The sequence below is a fragment of the Diadema antillarum genome, unplaced genomic scaffold (assembly GCF_040938485.1).
Source record: "Diadema antillarum isolate AM-2024a unplaced genomic scaffold, OU_Dant_1.0 scf00000032, whole genome shotgun sequence".
In the NCBI taxonomy this organism is placed as follows: Eukaryota; Metazoa; Echinodermata; class Echinoidea; order Diadematoida; family Diadematidae; genus Diadema; species Diadema antillarum.
The window spans coordinates 1,092,613-1,108,288 of NW_027270921.1; positions in this window are offsets into that span (position 1 = coordinate 1,092,613).

Below are 15,676 nucleotides of genomic sequence, written 5' to 3' on the forward strand. Positions count from 1 at the left end.
GACACGAGCTTCCCGATTCCCGATTTCTCCGGAAAGGGATTATTTCAAGGGGTTCAAGTCAGGAGCAAAATTGTTTTACGGGGGTAAGTTTGGTGTCTTCCCTTCCAAGAGCCCCAGATAGAGGGTCAAAATTATGGCTCATTTCCATCCTTTAAGGGGCAGGGGTGTCTCCAAAAATCTGTTGACTGCCTGAGTCCGGGGTGGGGGTGGGTGGGAGGGGGGGGGGGGAGATTGCCTATGCAGTGAATTCCGTTATAACGAAGTCGTTGGAACAGGCATTTTTCATTCGTTATACATGTATATCGAAACTTCTTTATAACCGAACAAGTAGACATTATAAAACAAAGAGCTGATAATATTGCGACCTGGATTTTTATTTCGTTGTAACCGAAATTTCGTTATAGCCCTGTTTATCATAGCATAGTTTTGTTAGTATTTTGTGGGTTTTTTGAACAACTGTCATTTCATTATAAAGAGTGACCTTCAATTAAATTGTCGTATTTTCGGGAATCTATTTGTTTTTGTTTTTTTAGTACAAATTAGCGTAAAGATGATATGCTTCTGTTAAAGCGAAGTGATTCGCCGTTTCGTCGAGCTGAAAAAAAAAAACCACCCACACACAAAAAACAGCAAACAAACTGGTGAATAGCTGCGCGAAAAGCGAATCTAGTTCATTTATTATTTGAAATTTACACGTGTCCTCTGTTCTTTATGTTTACATTCATAGTAGGTTTCAAGACTCAAGAAACAGATCAAAGCCGTACTCTTTCCATTTCTGTCTCCCTCTCTCCCTCCCTCTCTCGCTCTCTCACATCCTCTCTTAATCCCGTAACAATGGTATAGTTCCTATTATTTGGTCATTCTTCTGTTCGCCGCTATTGTCACGAGAAAATTAAAACAATTCAGTTGAAAAACAAGTGTGTTAATTTGCTCTGTTGGGGAGAAGGGGGTCTTTCTTTCAAAAGAATGGGACGGAATTCGCATTATGTGTTTAATTCATCTTCGTTCATGAAAAAAAAAAACACCTTCGATCATTATTTTGGACATGGGCACTAACGATTTGTGTTTCAGAGATTCGGAATTTGTGTTCCATAGAATATGTGTCATTTGTCGAGGAACCATCTTCTCTCTGTCCTCCCGCAGCTGTAGTCATACTCCCGGTTCTCCCATGAACATCAGTGTTTTCTGAATCAGGTGAAACCCTCGAGGAATTGAACTCCAGAGTTGAATTCCTCAATGGGTTACTTCAGGCCGAAACATTTATCCGGGATAACTGGTGATTTCGGGAGCACCGGGGGTTAAACCACCCACGGTATATCAAAGATGGAGTCCATCTGACCCCAGACGGGCTGGTTGCGTACGGTCGAACGATCAGGATGATTATAAAGTTTTTTTGACAAACATGTTTGGTAATTGTATCTGCTGCAGTTTGTTATTCTGAACGTCAGTTAATCATATAAAAGGCTCGTTATTCCGAAGGCTCGTTTGTTCACATCTTCTTTTAATTTTGTAATTTAGAAACCTTATTACATTTCCAAATTAATGAAACTTCGGAATGACAAGCATTGTTTTCTCACCTTGAAGCCACATGCTCAACTGAGCTCCTCATTTATCGTCCACTGAGGTCGTGACATCATTGGTATGTAAATTATATGAATGTTCTTTTTCCTGTTAGGCATTTCATTCGATTTTAAAGCCACTCAATATATTCGATCGTCGGCCTCATGCCAAAAGGGCCCTAAATGTTTTTCGCCATTCCGAGATAATAGAGTTTAAAGTTTTAACCTCTCTTTGAACTGAAAGTTTTAAGCCATTTCTTAATATTCGATATAAATTTCATGACATAAGATAGATAATTTCATTTCATTTCATATGGGTAAAATATTTAGAAAAATAACCATAATGTTTCAAGTTATGTGTAAAAGACGGGTTAAGGCCCTTCTGGCATAATGCTTGGAAGACGCGTAATTATGCCAAAAGGGACGTAAACTAAGCGCGCGCGGTATAGTGCCCTTCTGGCACAATGGAATTTGACCGATGCGCGCATATGGCATTCAGCCAAAAGGACACTCGTAATATGTTATGTATTTAATGTATATTGCATGTAACTCATTTATTAAAAGAAATCTATTCGATGAATTTTTAAAAGAAATGGTATTCCACTACTGTTAGAAACAAAATTTCCGTTTGTATCGTATTAACTGGGTGTTGTTGTTGTTGCAACCCTAGACAATCATATAAACACTCACTTTGATTAAAAGATACAATTACCCTTTCCTACCGACATTTTTGCACGTTCTAATCCTTATTTAGAGGGAGTTGGTTTTTGTTTTTCCTCATTATGACATGTTTTCGATTTCTTTACCATCTTGAATATTTTATCCATTTGTCTTTGAAATATAAAATGCAGTTATCGTTTTATATCAAATTAATACTTATTTTTCATCGTATAGAGTTTGGACTTAATTGCATGTTTGTATAAATACCTGACGAGAATTGAATGCAGAAAAAAAAAAGGATCATGACCCCCTTTCACACTTATTGTATCTCTGTCCCTCTTTTGCTTGTAACACATTTTTCTACACATTTCTCTAGTTAAGATTCCATATGTATATTCATTATTTTTCTTAGCAACAACAAAAAACTTTAAATCGACTTTAATTAGTTGGAAAATTTGGACTTGAAAATCTGGCAAATACATAACTCCTAATTAGTGTGTAGTGGGGTGGGAGTGTGGATGTGTTTGAGTGATGCGGCTGGATGATGGCGGGATGTGTGGGAGTGCTTGGTGTGTGGTTACGCCCTACTGGGTTAATGGTGCGGGGTTCTTGCGGCTGTTCAGTGGATAATTAGGGGCGTACACCAAGCACAATAAAGGATGCCCAAGTGGAAGACGAATCTGTATAAGGCAATGGGAGAGGTCTTTGTTAGTTGTAATTATAGCATCATTACAAACAAACATCACATTTGATCGAGAAATGCAAAAATCAGAAAAACTGTTCATCCCTCAGCATGTATGACATAGGTTAACTACTGACCTCGCACAATATGTTAAAGGCAATATCACTAAATGGTGCACGCCCTGGAGTTCAACTCATAGAGGTATCTTTAAGTGAACGCTGGCATAACTGGGTTCCTTAAACTTCATATCTTCAATACCAGTACAGGTCATATTGACAAAAACCTGCTCCTAATTATTGTACCAAGTATTTTACGCTTAAATGCAAAATTGAACTAGAAATGTCGCTACAGCGACTGGTTATACCCCCGCCAAACAACATTTCATAAGCTTTGGTCAAAACAACATTTCATAAGCTTTGGTCAAAAAACTGAGGAAGTAGTTAAATCCGCAAGATCTGTCCTTGATCTTCTGCCATTAATATGCCGTTACCATGGCAACGTACTTTCGGGTACTGTTGAAAAATGCATCTTGCACATCTACAACTAAAGGCACACATCTGTACCAAGTTTCATGGAAATTGGACAAAAACTGAGGAAGTAGTTTGCAACACAAAATTTTCCATCATTTTGGCTCATAATATGTGAGCTGTTACCATGGCAACATACTTTTTGTCACTGTCAAGAAATGTGTCATGCTGACCTATATCCTAAGACAAACATTCAATATGAATTCCATGAGAATTGGAAGAACACTGATGAAGCAGTTTTGCCATGAAGCATTTTGCCCTATATTTTACCAATAACATGCCGTTACCATGGCAACGCACTTTTTGCCACTGCGGAAATATGTGTCTTGCACATTAACATATTCAGATGAACATCTGTACCTAATTTCATAAAAATTGATCAAAAACTGTGGGAGGAGTTCGCGACGCAAGATTTGTACCCATTTTTGCCCATAATATGCCGTTACCATGGCAACGTACTTTTGGGTACTGTCAAAAAATACGTCTTGCACATCTACAACCCAAGGCACACATCTGTGCCAAGTTTTATGGGAATCGGTTGAAAACTGAGGAAGTAGTTCGCGATGCAAGATTTGCAACGGACCGACCGCCCGACCGCCCGACCGACCGTCCACTGATTCCTATATACCCCCTTCAAACTTCGTTTGGCGGGGGTATAATTAACAATTGAATTGAATTTATTTCCACATTTCCATCAAAATAGATAAAATACAATACAATTAAATATATATATAGTGAAAAACAATCAACATACAAAACGTAGATTAACAAAAGGACAGGCCAGCTGAGTGAAGAAGACTTATAACATAATCCTTAACGATCATCTAAAAATTATACATGTATAATGTATAATGAAAATTAGAGAAGAAAGAAAACAAATCATTAATAAATCTTTACAATCAGCATAAGCTAAATTGGGATAAATTGAATCATAGTTTTAGCAAAAGATGTTTTCCCTAAGTTTCAATTTAAATGAATTGAGGAATCTTGAGTTCTTAATTTGTCCATGTAGAACAATAATAAGTGTGTGGAGCGAACAAGCTTCCTTTGAAATACCAAAACATCCTTCGTATCAAGTTACATTGTAAGTACTCTAAAAGGCACACCACGCGGCTGGCAAAAGATATTAAAGAAGAGTGCCAGGCAAGATTGGCATTTTTAGACACCTTGGGAGTGAAGGTCCAACAAATAACTATTAAAGATACAAAGCATCAGGAAACTAGAAATATATGCTTTGTCAAAGACGTCAAAGATACTACAGGCACTGGCGAAGATGAGATTCTTCAAAAACTAAATCTAGCAATTCTAGTTAATAAGGATGCACATGGGATTTCTGGTGCCTCTTGGAACTCGCTGTCCTCTATCAGTAACCTTCCTAATTTGTCTCAGATGAAACGCCAAATGCCTGAAAGTGCAGTGGATATCCCACTATCTAAAACAAACTGTTCTAAACCAGGCATTCAAAGGGACCTAAAGGTACTTTTAACATGAGAAATTCAATACCTTGTGAAAAAAGGAGTGCTGGAAGGAAATCAAACTATTGATGTGAAACTCACAGGAGATGGAACTCAGGTTGGACGATGGCACTATGTATGTAAATATCACATCCACTGTTCTTCATGTTGAAACAGAAGCAACCTCGGCTCAGCTAGTGCTTAATCACCCTATTGCAATTCTTTGTGACGAGGAATATTACTCTTGTTTGAGTGAGCATTTAGTTGACATAGTGATCGTGTCACAGCTTTCACAAGTGTTGTAGTTGATGATGTTGAGTACAACATACAGTACTTTGTATCTGGAGACTACAAGTACCTCCTAACAGTGTGCGGAATGGGAGCAGCAAACTCTAAATACCTCTGCCTGTATTGTCTTACTGATAACCATCATTCGCTTGTTGTTTCTCCCTCTTCACGGCCAAGAACATTAGGTGAAAAAGGCTACTCTTGTGCACGGGAGCCGATTTTCAAGTCTGTACCTGTTGGTCATGTATTTGATGCTTTGCATATGTATCTCCGAGTCACTAACAGGCTCATAAAGAAAATAATATAAATGATGAACGAACTTGACATACGACAAATGACGTCCAGTTGCAGGTGCTACGATCCAAACAAAATGAAGAGATGTGCAAAAATGGAGAACCTTCTCAAAAAGTAGGTGTTCATGGTGCCCCAATAATGTACGACAGCGAGACAAAAGGACTTAAATGTCGAGACCTGAGAGGACCAGAGAAAATAAAGGTGGAACAAGTCTTAGATGACATTGAAAAACCTGTTGAAGACCATCCACACGGACATGCAGTGGTGAATGCGAGGCGCCAGTTTCGCTCACTATACGACACTCTTCGATCATTTAAGCGGAGTGATTCCAAGTCCCCTGAAAGACCAGCTCAACTGGTTAAGTTGAGAGCTGATTTGGTTGAGTGGTTGAATAATCTTGTGTCGGTATGTACTGCCAATATTATAGTAACACCATACATGCACTTGTTAGTAGTACATTCTCCAGACATCATTGAGAGATTGGGCTCAATTAACATCTTTAATGCCCAGGGCCTAGAGAAGTTGAATGACTTGACTACTACGGAATACTTCAGGGGCACGAACCACCATAGGAGTAGAGTCATTGCTGCAAATCATGCGACGGAGCAACCGACGTCTGTATCGCACACACAGGGGAATTGAACTTCCACGCAAGCAGTATAAATGTGGAAAGTGTCAGAGTACTGGCCACAACAGTGCTACATGTTTGAATGAAGAATCATTTTTGAATGAATCGTGAAGTTATGCCTCACCTGCGTCTACCTGCCACTACATGTCCATGTACGGGGTTGACGAATTCTTTCAAATTTTGATAATGCTTATGAGTTAACGGGAAGCTTCCACAAGCAAACGTGTAAGATTTTTTCACTTCTCTTCCCTTTACGGGAGACTGGGGAGAAATGTAGAGGTATGAATGTTACAAACTTACCTATAGTACATATTAGCTAGACAAATATTTAAGACAAAATACAGTGGAATCATTCCTTTTGATTAAAAAAGGTTATATTTCATCCTAGTCTCCCCTATAGGACTTGATGTACATGTACAAATCATCAAGTCCATCTAAATAAATGACACTATTTGTGAAGCAAATTGAACCTGTACAGGACTGGCTCTACTTGTAAATTTGAGAGCTTCCTTGGCTTTAGTGCTTAGGTATTCTTGTACATAAATGACATGTATCTTAAATTTGGAATTATTCTCAAGGCAGCTTCATATTTACAATTCCTTAAATCCCTTGTCAGTCATGAGTGAAGGGGGGGGGAGAAATTATAAAATTGCCAATTCATAATTAAAATATTGCTCTCTGAAACACAAATGTGTCTAACATTTTGAAATACTGGCATAATTGCTTTTTAACCATATGTAACAGGTGCTGATAACATCATACATGTGATTCATATTGATAGTGATATGCAAAATACTAGTGAAATATTATTCTATGCATTTCTAGGTGTAAAATGTGGTTTCTTTGTGGTACTTTGGTTTCTCCCACCCCACCCCCCCCAAAAAAAAAAAAAATCTTAGGGGAAAAATTGGGATGTGAGAATTCTGTATGTAAGTAGTATCTGAGCCAGCAGTGGCACAAAAATTTACATGTGAATTGGTCGAGGTAATGGCAAGAACTATTCTGCATATTTAATGAGCTCATGGTTCTGCATATGCATATTAATGAAGCTAATTGATATATGCATGCCATTAAAGCTCATTGCACTTGAACATTCCCTTTTCTCCATAATTAGTTAACACATACTAGATTTGGTGTGGATGGCTAAGTGTACTCTCGTCATATCACAGTTTCGCATACATAATTAGGTGGAAATGCATATTTGAATATTCGAATTCATTATGCGGTCATTGACCTGCAAAAAGTTTCTTCATGAAAGCACATTACACATACAAAATTTGGTGAAAATTGGTCAATCCGTTGAAGAGTTACAGCACTTTTGCATATTAATTAGGTGACCTTTGACCTTTTCAAGATGATATTTGACCTTTCATCAAGAATTTGCCTTGTCCCATGGGTCAAAAATTGCAAAATAGGCCTACTTTACCGCTTTATAGCGGAAAAACGAATTGGCGAATTGTGATAATTTTTCCCCTCAGCTCTATCAATTAATAATCTTCTTTTCATGTAGAGTATATTTCATATTTTTCAAAAAATCTACTTTAAAAAAGTGAAAAATCTGTAATTTTTTTGTTTTTTAGTCAAAATCGTTAAATGCAGCGTTTTTAGAACTTTCGGTTTTTTGCCGTATCTCGAGGATCGATGGGCCATTTTTTTTTTTCAGATTATTGAATGTCTCATTCCTGTCTATATGTTGAAGTCAAAAAGAATTTATTTTGACATTTTTAGAATTGCGTGACATGCCTATTCCAAGTATCGCGTACTGTGTGAGAACCACTTCGAGCACACTGCACTCGAAGAAGACCGCAAAGCGATTTACCTCGGTTACAAATCTGCCAAGAAAATCCTTAAATACCAACCATATTTAAGCATAGACAATATGGAGCCTTCTGACCTCGACCCTCCACTTACAGAAGAGAGTTTAATAAGGATCGCAATGAGGTAGGTCTAACTGTTAGGGCCTAGAAAATCGTTTCTTGCAATTGCATCAAAGAAACCCTTAGCCTTATTTCTAATTTCACGTCTGAAGGTACGATTAGTGTGTTGCCGTAAGGAACGCACGTCTGTTCTAACTAACGTTAGGCTGCAACTTGTAACGGTTACAAGAACCAGAGTCTACGACTACGACGAGTCGACTACGGTATACAGTATAACGCAATACAGGCTTGTCTGACGGTTACAATAACGTTAGATCAGTTTGTAGAGTAGGCCTACAAAATTAAACAGCATAACGTTAGAGCCTTCTAGGAGCTATCTAAGTAACGTTAGTAACGTTATATCAAAGTTTCAGTGCTAGGGCAATATCTCGTCTAGTCACCATACCCATACATCCTGTTTTGTAAAAGTTCTGTAGCCAGCCAGACAATACCTCGCGAGTTCGGTACAGTGAACAGCGAGCTGTGTCGATGTCCTGTATGTTCCTTGTTCGCGATCGCTTCGCTGCTTCCTAATTGCATGCTCTAGTACGAGAGCACGTACGGCTAACCGTTCCAATTTGTTTTACATATTTTCAGAAAATTGATTGCTTTCATATGAAAATAATTCACATTTATATGATTTGCATTACATATCAGTATAAATAGTTGCAATAATTTTTGAAATGTCATGCAATGTATATAAGTATGATAATTTTACTTTGATACTGCATTAATGTTTACTTCAGTAAATTGACTTGTGTAGTATTTCTTGCCGAAATCGGAGTTGTTCACAGTTAGCACCTGTGACGTCAGCAAATTTCTGTGGATCGTCCCACGGTTTGATGATTTCCATATTTTTCATAAATTTATTATAGGCTCATCGTAGGTTTTTAAATCCTTTCCTTCGAGGAAGAGGTATTCGCTTATATCTATAAGAATTATAAGACTATTTGAAAATACCGCTACAGTGTTCTTTTAAAGTAATGAAAGTGAATGCTTACAATCTATAGAATGTACAATGTACAGACATAGAGTTGCGTGTCTACAATATAGGTGTTTAAAACTAAGCTCAAACTTTCTTCACTAACGTCTAACAAGACAATACAGTATTACTTAACGATAATAGTTTACATGAAGTTTTCATTGTATGAACCTTTAATAATTTTTATGTTTATTCAGGTTGAAATTTAACTTGTATGTAATCTGAGAATTTAGCGTTAAGTGACCTGACTATAAATGCCAATTGACGGCCCATTCTAATTACTTGATCTAAACGCAAGTTCATTATTCGTCAAAACAAAGCATACATGTGGTATATTGCGTGATTTTGATATTGAGTGAAATTCCTAACAGGAAAAATGGCATTCATTTGTATACCATTGAATGAGCACATGTCATGTCCTCATTGTGCAATGGGTTTTATCATATGAGAAACTGTTCGTTATCACCCGAAATTTCGTTGAGTCTAAAATGAAACTGGGTTCGTTTGAAATGTTCCAGAGTTCTATGAAAAGCATTTATTTGAGTGAATCAATTTGAGTGAAGTAACTTGTTTTATATCATCACGAAAACATGTCTCGTATTTGGCTTTTTCAAAGTCAAAGTTAACGTATAACTGCCTTTGCCATTCTATACATTGGTCAATAATGCTACGTAGCCTTTGTCTTTCTGTTGATTAGATTCTTAATTGTTATAGCAAAGAGAGTTGTAGAAATAGATCTGTGCGTGAAGGAACTTGTTGAAATCATTACAAAAAGCCTATCACTTGACTTTTTCAAAGCCATTCACGTTAATGTATATAACTGTGTATCTCATTTTGTACTTTGCATTATAATGCTGCATGGCCTTCATAACGGTCTTCACCTTTATTTTGATTTGATTTCTGATTATGATAGCAATCAGAATTGTGGATATAAATTTGTGTGTGAAGGGACTTGTTTGAAATTGTTATCGGCCCAATATATCAAAGACTGGTCTATAGACGTTTCTGAATTTAATGCTTCACATTTTTCCCTGATGAATTATAAATACATGTACTTGTGATCATTCTTTAATTGATGTAAATGGATAAAAGTTATGTTTATGTTTACAAGATTCTTGCCGTTGTTCTGAAATATGATTCATTTATTGCATGGTTTATGAATGGGGTAAATGACACAAATATTATGGAAATCTTATGAACAATTAACTCGGCTCTATGACAATTATTTATTTGATTGAATCAAAGCAGCAATTTCAAAAACGCACTTTGACTAGCCAGTATGTTTTCTACTATTTCTCTCTTTCTTTTCAATTCATTTCTTCTTTCTCCTCTTCCTGCATGAAAATTACGAAAACAAGAAATGAATATACTGTAAAAAAAAAAAAAAAACTCTTGTCGTGATGGTCATGATAATGAATATGATAACTTTAGTAATCGAACGTATTTATCTTCATGTATACATACATTAAGGCAAAACAAAATATAACCACATGATTGGACTATACAGCAAATAGCAAATGAGAGTAACTAATAGTTGAAAGGAGAGTGATTTTCAAATTGACAAATGAGATAGGCCTAATTGTCGTCAATATCAAATGCCACTTAAATACATAATATGTACAGAAAAGATAATGGTAAAAGCATGGCTATTAACATGGACATTAGCTTCGAAAATGGTTTTCAATGCTAATGATAATCACAATCACTGGTATACTTAAACTACAAAGCATAGGCATCATGATAAAAACAGCGTGTGATATGAAATTTACAAGGAAAATGACTTTTTACTAATGAAGCAGGCCCTACATGAATGTGAGATTTAACGCACACAAATATGCTTTATGACCTTTTAAATCGTCGAAGAATTCTTTTAGATCTTTGAGTTCTTGACAATGAGGCCTGAATATACATTATGCATTCTTTATTTTATTTTATTTATTTATTTTTTTTGGGGGGGGGGTTGTACTGGTAAACACATGTGTATTTACCAATCGGTGCAATAATTTACATTATGCTGAAATGTCTTTCTGAAAATACAAAGTGTATTAAAAAAGAGGGTTTTTTTTCTTGGCCTCTTATGTTTGAAACCTATAAATCTAATGGTTAGGTTTTAGCATTTGTCTTTATTGTACTTTATACAGGACATCTGAGGAATTCTGGCAAAGCACTGTGGTGGAGATGAACTAATCCAAGATTTTGAGAGTATAGCCTACTATCATTCAAACCTCGTGTGTCTGCAGTGCCCATATTGGTGTCGCATCTTATCTCAGAATTCGGAGAGAGGTATCATAATGCATTGTTTCAGATCATTTTCTTTAATTTTGTCCTTCGTACAGAAAATTACGAATTAAATTTGATCATTAATATTCACAAACGAAAGGGTAAATAATAATTATTACTTGTAATAATCTTGCTTCTGCGGCTTAATGAATCGCTAATCAGGATTAGGCATTGTGTAGACACACTCCTTTGAGATGTGTACAATACAAATTGTATAGAGAGTGGTGATTTGACCAAAATTTAAAAGCTTATTTCAGAAGTTGTGATGAATTATGAATTACTGAGCACATTATATTGCAGGGAAATAACACCCATCAAAATTCTAGATTTGATAGCTGCCTAATATGTAAATTTGAAGAAAGCTCATTTCCGTTTTTATTTAAGTCACAATTAAAAGGGGATGGCTAGTGACTATCAACTTAACTGAACTGTTCTAATTGATTATATGAATATAAGAACGACCCAAGTCCATGGAAGACCATTTCGAGCAAACTTAAAAAATCTTCATATCTTTTTTATTTGTCCAATAATATTCTATTTAACTGTGATGGGAAGGCAACATTTTATATACAAATTAGAACATATATTATTATGACAATTAACATTTACATTAATTGTGGAGAGGCCATTTTGTGTGATGGACTTGGGTCGTTCTTTGATTCATATACATGATATTCTGCTATAGAGATGAGAGAAGGACGAGAGAGGGCGCTATAATATGAATGTAAGAATGACCCAAGTCCTTCATTCTTACATTCATTATAAGATTTAACTCATTTATTTCAGGCACTTCCGGGAGTAATTAGGATTTATCATTTATGCACAAGATGAGTCCATGCATAAGCTACAATTTCCCATGTCAAACTGAATTTGGCCAAAAATTGGACTTGGGTCGTTCTTATTTTCAGGTCTTCAATTTTGTTTGAACATAACAGTTTGCCAATCCTTTTGTAACATCACTTTCCGTCATCCAAACACCACCACATAACTCTCATAGCTTCGTCATAAACGCTCTTACGGCCAACACTGTCACTCTCATTTTTTTCCCGATTCTGTTTTGTTTTCTATGGCAGATTGCCTCTTCCCCTCTTTCCCAAGTTTGTTTTGGTCGCGTCGCATTTTTTGTTTTTGTACATGTTTTGTTTGCGAGCTGTTTCCAATGAATTTCCCTTTTTTTTTCTTCACTTAGGGAAAATAGCCACACATGGTTTTTTTTCATTAGCACACTCTATACATGTTTGTTTGTTTGTTTTGTTTTGTTTTGTTTTTGTTTTGTTTTGTTTTGTTTTGTTTTTTTTGGCAGAAGGTTTGCACCTCATCGTGCGATCTAGCATGTCAAAGTTTCTCTCTACCAAAGGTCTACAGAGACATTTGTTTTAGGGACACTTTTTAATTCGTTTTCCCTACCTATGTGTATTCCTGCTAAGTGAACTATACCAGTAGCCTACCTGTGACAGTTACATTAACTTACAAAGCCACTGAAGATAAGTTCCAATATTTGTTTTGACAGCTCCGTGTCTTCGTCGTGCTGCAAGAGCTTGTCTAGAATTGTGTCGTTTGTGACGTCGACATAATCGAAAATCCTATCATTGCCTTTTACAAAATCAGTCGAGTCAATGGCAAGCTCCTGGATTTTTTCGTACATGATTTTCTATCTGTCATGCATGATGTCCCCTTTTGTTTCAAGCATGCACTTTCCAGAATCATGGCTTTGTAACGAATTTGTCAATGAAATCAAGTGCTCGACATGCCGCCAGGTAATGGGGAACCTGCAGATCTGCATTGCTGCTTTCTAAAGCAAATCATTGTCTTTAAAATCGTCAAATTTTTTTTTTAGATCTTCAGCCAAATAGAAAAACCCAGACCCGCTGCTGAAGAGAATGTTGAATCTGTTGCCCTTGAATGGTGCCCTCTCTTGAATGGTGATCTCTCCCTCAGAAAATCCCGAAAGTGTACAGGTTTCCTTGATTTTTCGCAGCCCCTGTCCTGAACAGACTTATAAACGGTCCTAACGGCCCTTCTGTCATTCCCTCACTTCCTTTTGATGTCACCCCAACCCTTTTTGCACCCACGCAAGCATCACCAAAAAACATCTGTTCCCAAGCACTGTTTGTGCTGCTTGGTCAGCAAATCCTATAACGAGAAAGTGTAAGCCGCAGAAAGAATTGTTCATGCTTGCAATTTTCTCTTTTTAGATGTCACTGAGACCATCCCATCGTCCTCTTTCAATCTTTGGCAGCAGTTCGCCCCATACATTGCTGCAGAATTTCGTTGAACTTTTTTCTGGCCGGCATGTCGATCACTAATTGTGTGTTTTATTTTGTACATGATTTTGTTTGTGTGTTCTGACCCATCGCCTAAAACGCTGCTCATATCCTCTAGTACATTTTTCATGAGGTCATCAAGGCTCTCCTCTGCACTTCTGCCCACACTTTCCCGTACACCTATCACATAGTACTCATCATCTTCCGTGTGAATGTCGGAAGAGCCAAAATGATGACCCCCTTTGTTCTCCCATATTATCCCCCCCCCCCCTCTCGGGCTCGGGTCCCCTCCCACTTTTTTGCTTGTCAGCTGAAGAAACCCGGAAGTGCATCAGAATTTGTGCTGAAGGCTTTTTTTTTTTATTGTCAGCTAAAGAGACCCGGAAGTGCCCCCTCCCCCCACTTTTGAAAACGTTCGCCGGTCATGATATGGTTAACTTGAGACTCATGTTGGAGGATGTCTATAACACTAACAACATATCTGCCGCAAAATCTTCTTTCGGCAGTTTACCAGGTTCTGCCTCTCTAAGGCCTTTGACCATAGCTCTATCATGCCCAACAACCCCCTCACAGTTCCTAATGCTAACCCCATATCTTCACATTAATTCCTAATAAACATCCTTTACCTCGTGATTTGTTTTCAAGCAATGTCATACATTAAAGTGCGTTGATGGGCCTTAGCAGGTAAGACAGTCGGTTTCTCCTTCGTCTCAATTTGCTCTGTAATTTCCCCACTCTTTGTGAAAATTTTCACTTTTCTTTATCTGTGGTAACCCACAATCAAGTTTTGATATTTTCCGTTTCTGTACGAGTTACTCTTTCTGCATTTTTCCAGTGTGTTTTTTGTTTTTCAAGTGTTTTATTTTGTATTTCGTCTTTTCGCTTTAAGGCCCGGTCCCACTGGCCGATGGACACAAAACGTATGCAGAAAGGACACAGCGGACGAGCAAAATTTCGGGGATGGCTCCATCCGCTTTCATCCGCTCCAGAAATTGACAAAATTGGCGAAAACAGAACGGAAAAAGAACGGACGTTCACTCTTAGTTTTTATTTGTCAAGCGTGGGCAAAGATTTGTCAAAGTGGCAGTAAAAATTCGTCACGTTATCATGACGATCACTTTATGTTAATAGACAAATGATTTTAGTAGTTTGACAAATTAAAAAACGGGAGATACTAATTCACGTCTCTATACGTAACGAATGTATATTTTGTTTTGACAAACTTCTTTAACTGACGAATCCAACAAGCACGAATTGACAAATGGATATTGTCAGTCCGATTGCGGACTACGAATCTTACCAGACAAGACAAATTGAGGGACGAATTTAGACATACAATACGAATTTTGGAATGACAGTTTTCTGACAAATTTTAAACGGGTTTCCTTATCTTAAAAGATTCGTCAGAAATGATATCGTGCGCATGCGCCCTGTAGAGCAGAATGTTTAATTTTGATATCGACATTCGATCGTCAGAAAAATCGTGAAGAACCGCCATTTGAATTTGAGCCTGGCCTGGATCTGGCCGGCTGCCAAGAGTACGTGTACCGCGGCCAAATGTGACATGTACATACGTACACTGACCGTTCTGACGCGTGACTTGTACTTTCAACGAATCGAATTGAAGCTGCGCATGCAATCGCAAAGATCTGCAGAGGCAGGCATCGATCGACGGCGCAGAGCTAGAGCTGGAGATCAACTTATTTTACGGTTTCACGGTTTGGTTGTTGAAAGGCTCCAGTCGGAACATCACTCAACGTTACAGATTAGAACATCGGGAAAGACTCTAAAAGTTAGCCTGATTGAGTATTGTAACTTCGCCCTAGCCTAGCTTCTTAAACTTAAAGTAAGAACTCAAACTCAAACTTTCAAAGTTGAGTTTACGGGTAAATTGCACTCTACCGGCAATGCGCATTGCCTTCAATACAATTGCCTGCACGCAGTGGTGCGTTTGGCGACGTGAAAGTTTGAAACTTCGGATTTTCACTTCGTTTTCGAGTCTTTTTTCACATTTTATGGACTAGGGTTAGGCCCTAGATAGGTTATACTAGGTTAGGCCTTAGGGTTGGGGTTAGGTTGAGGTTTTAAGGGATTAGGATTAGGTTAAATTGTGATTTATTACTAGTGTCCAATCTCGGTCCT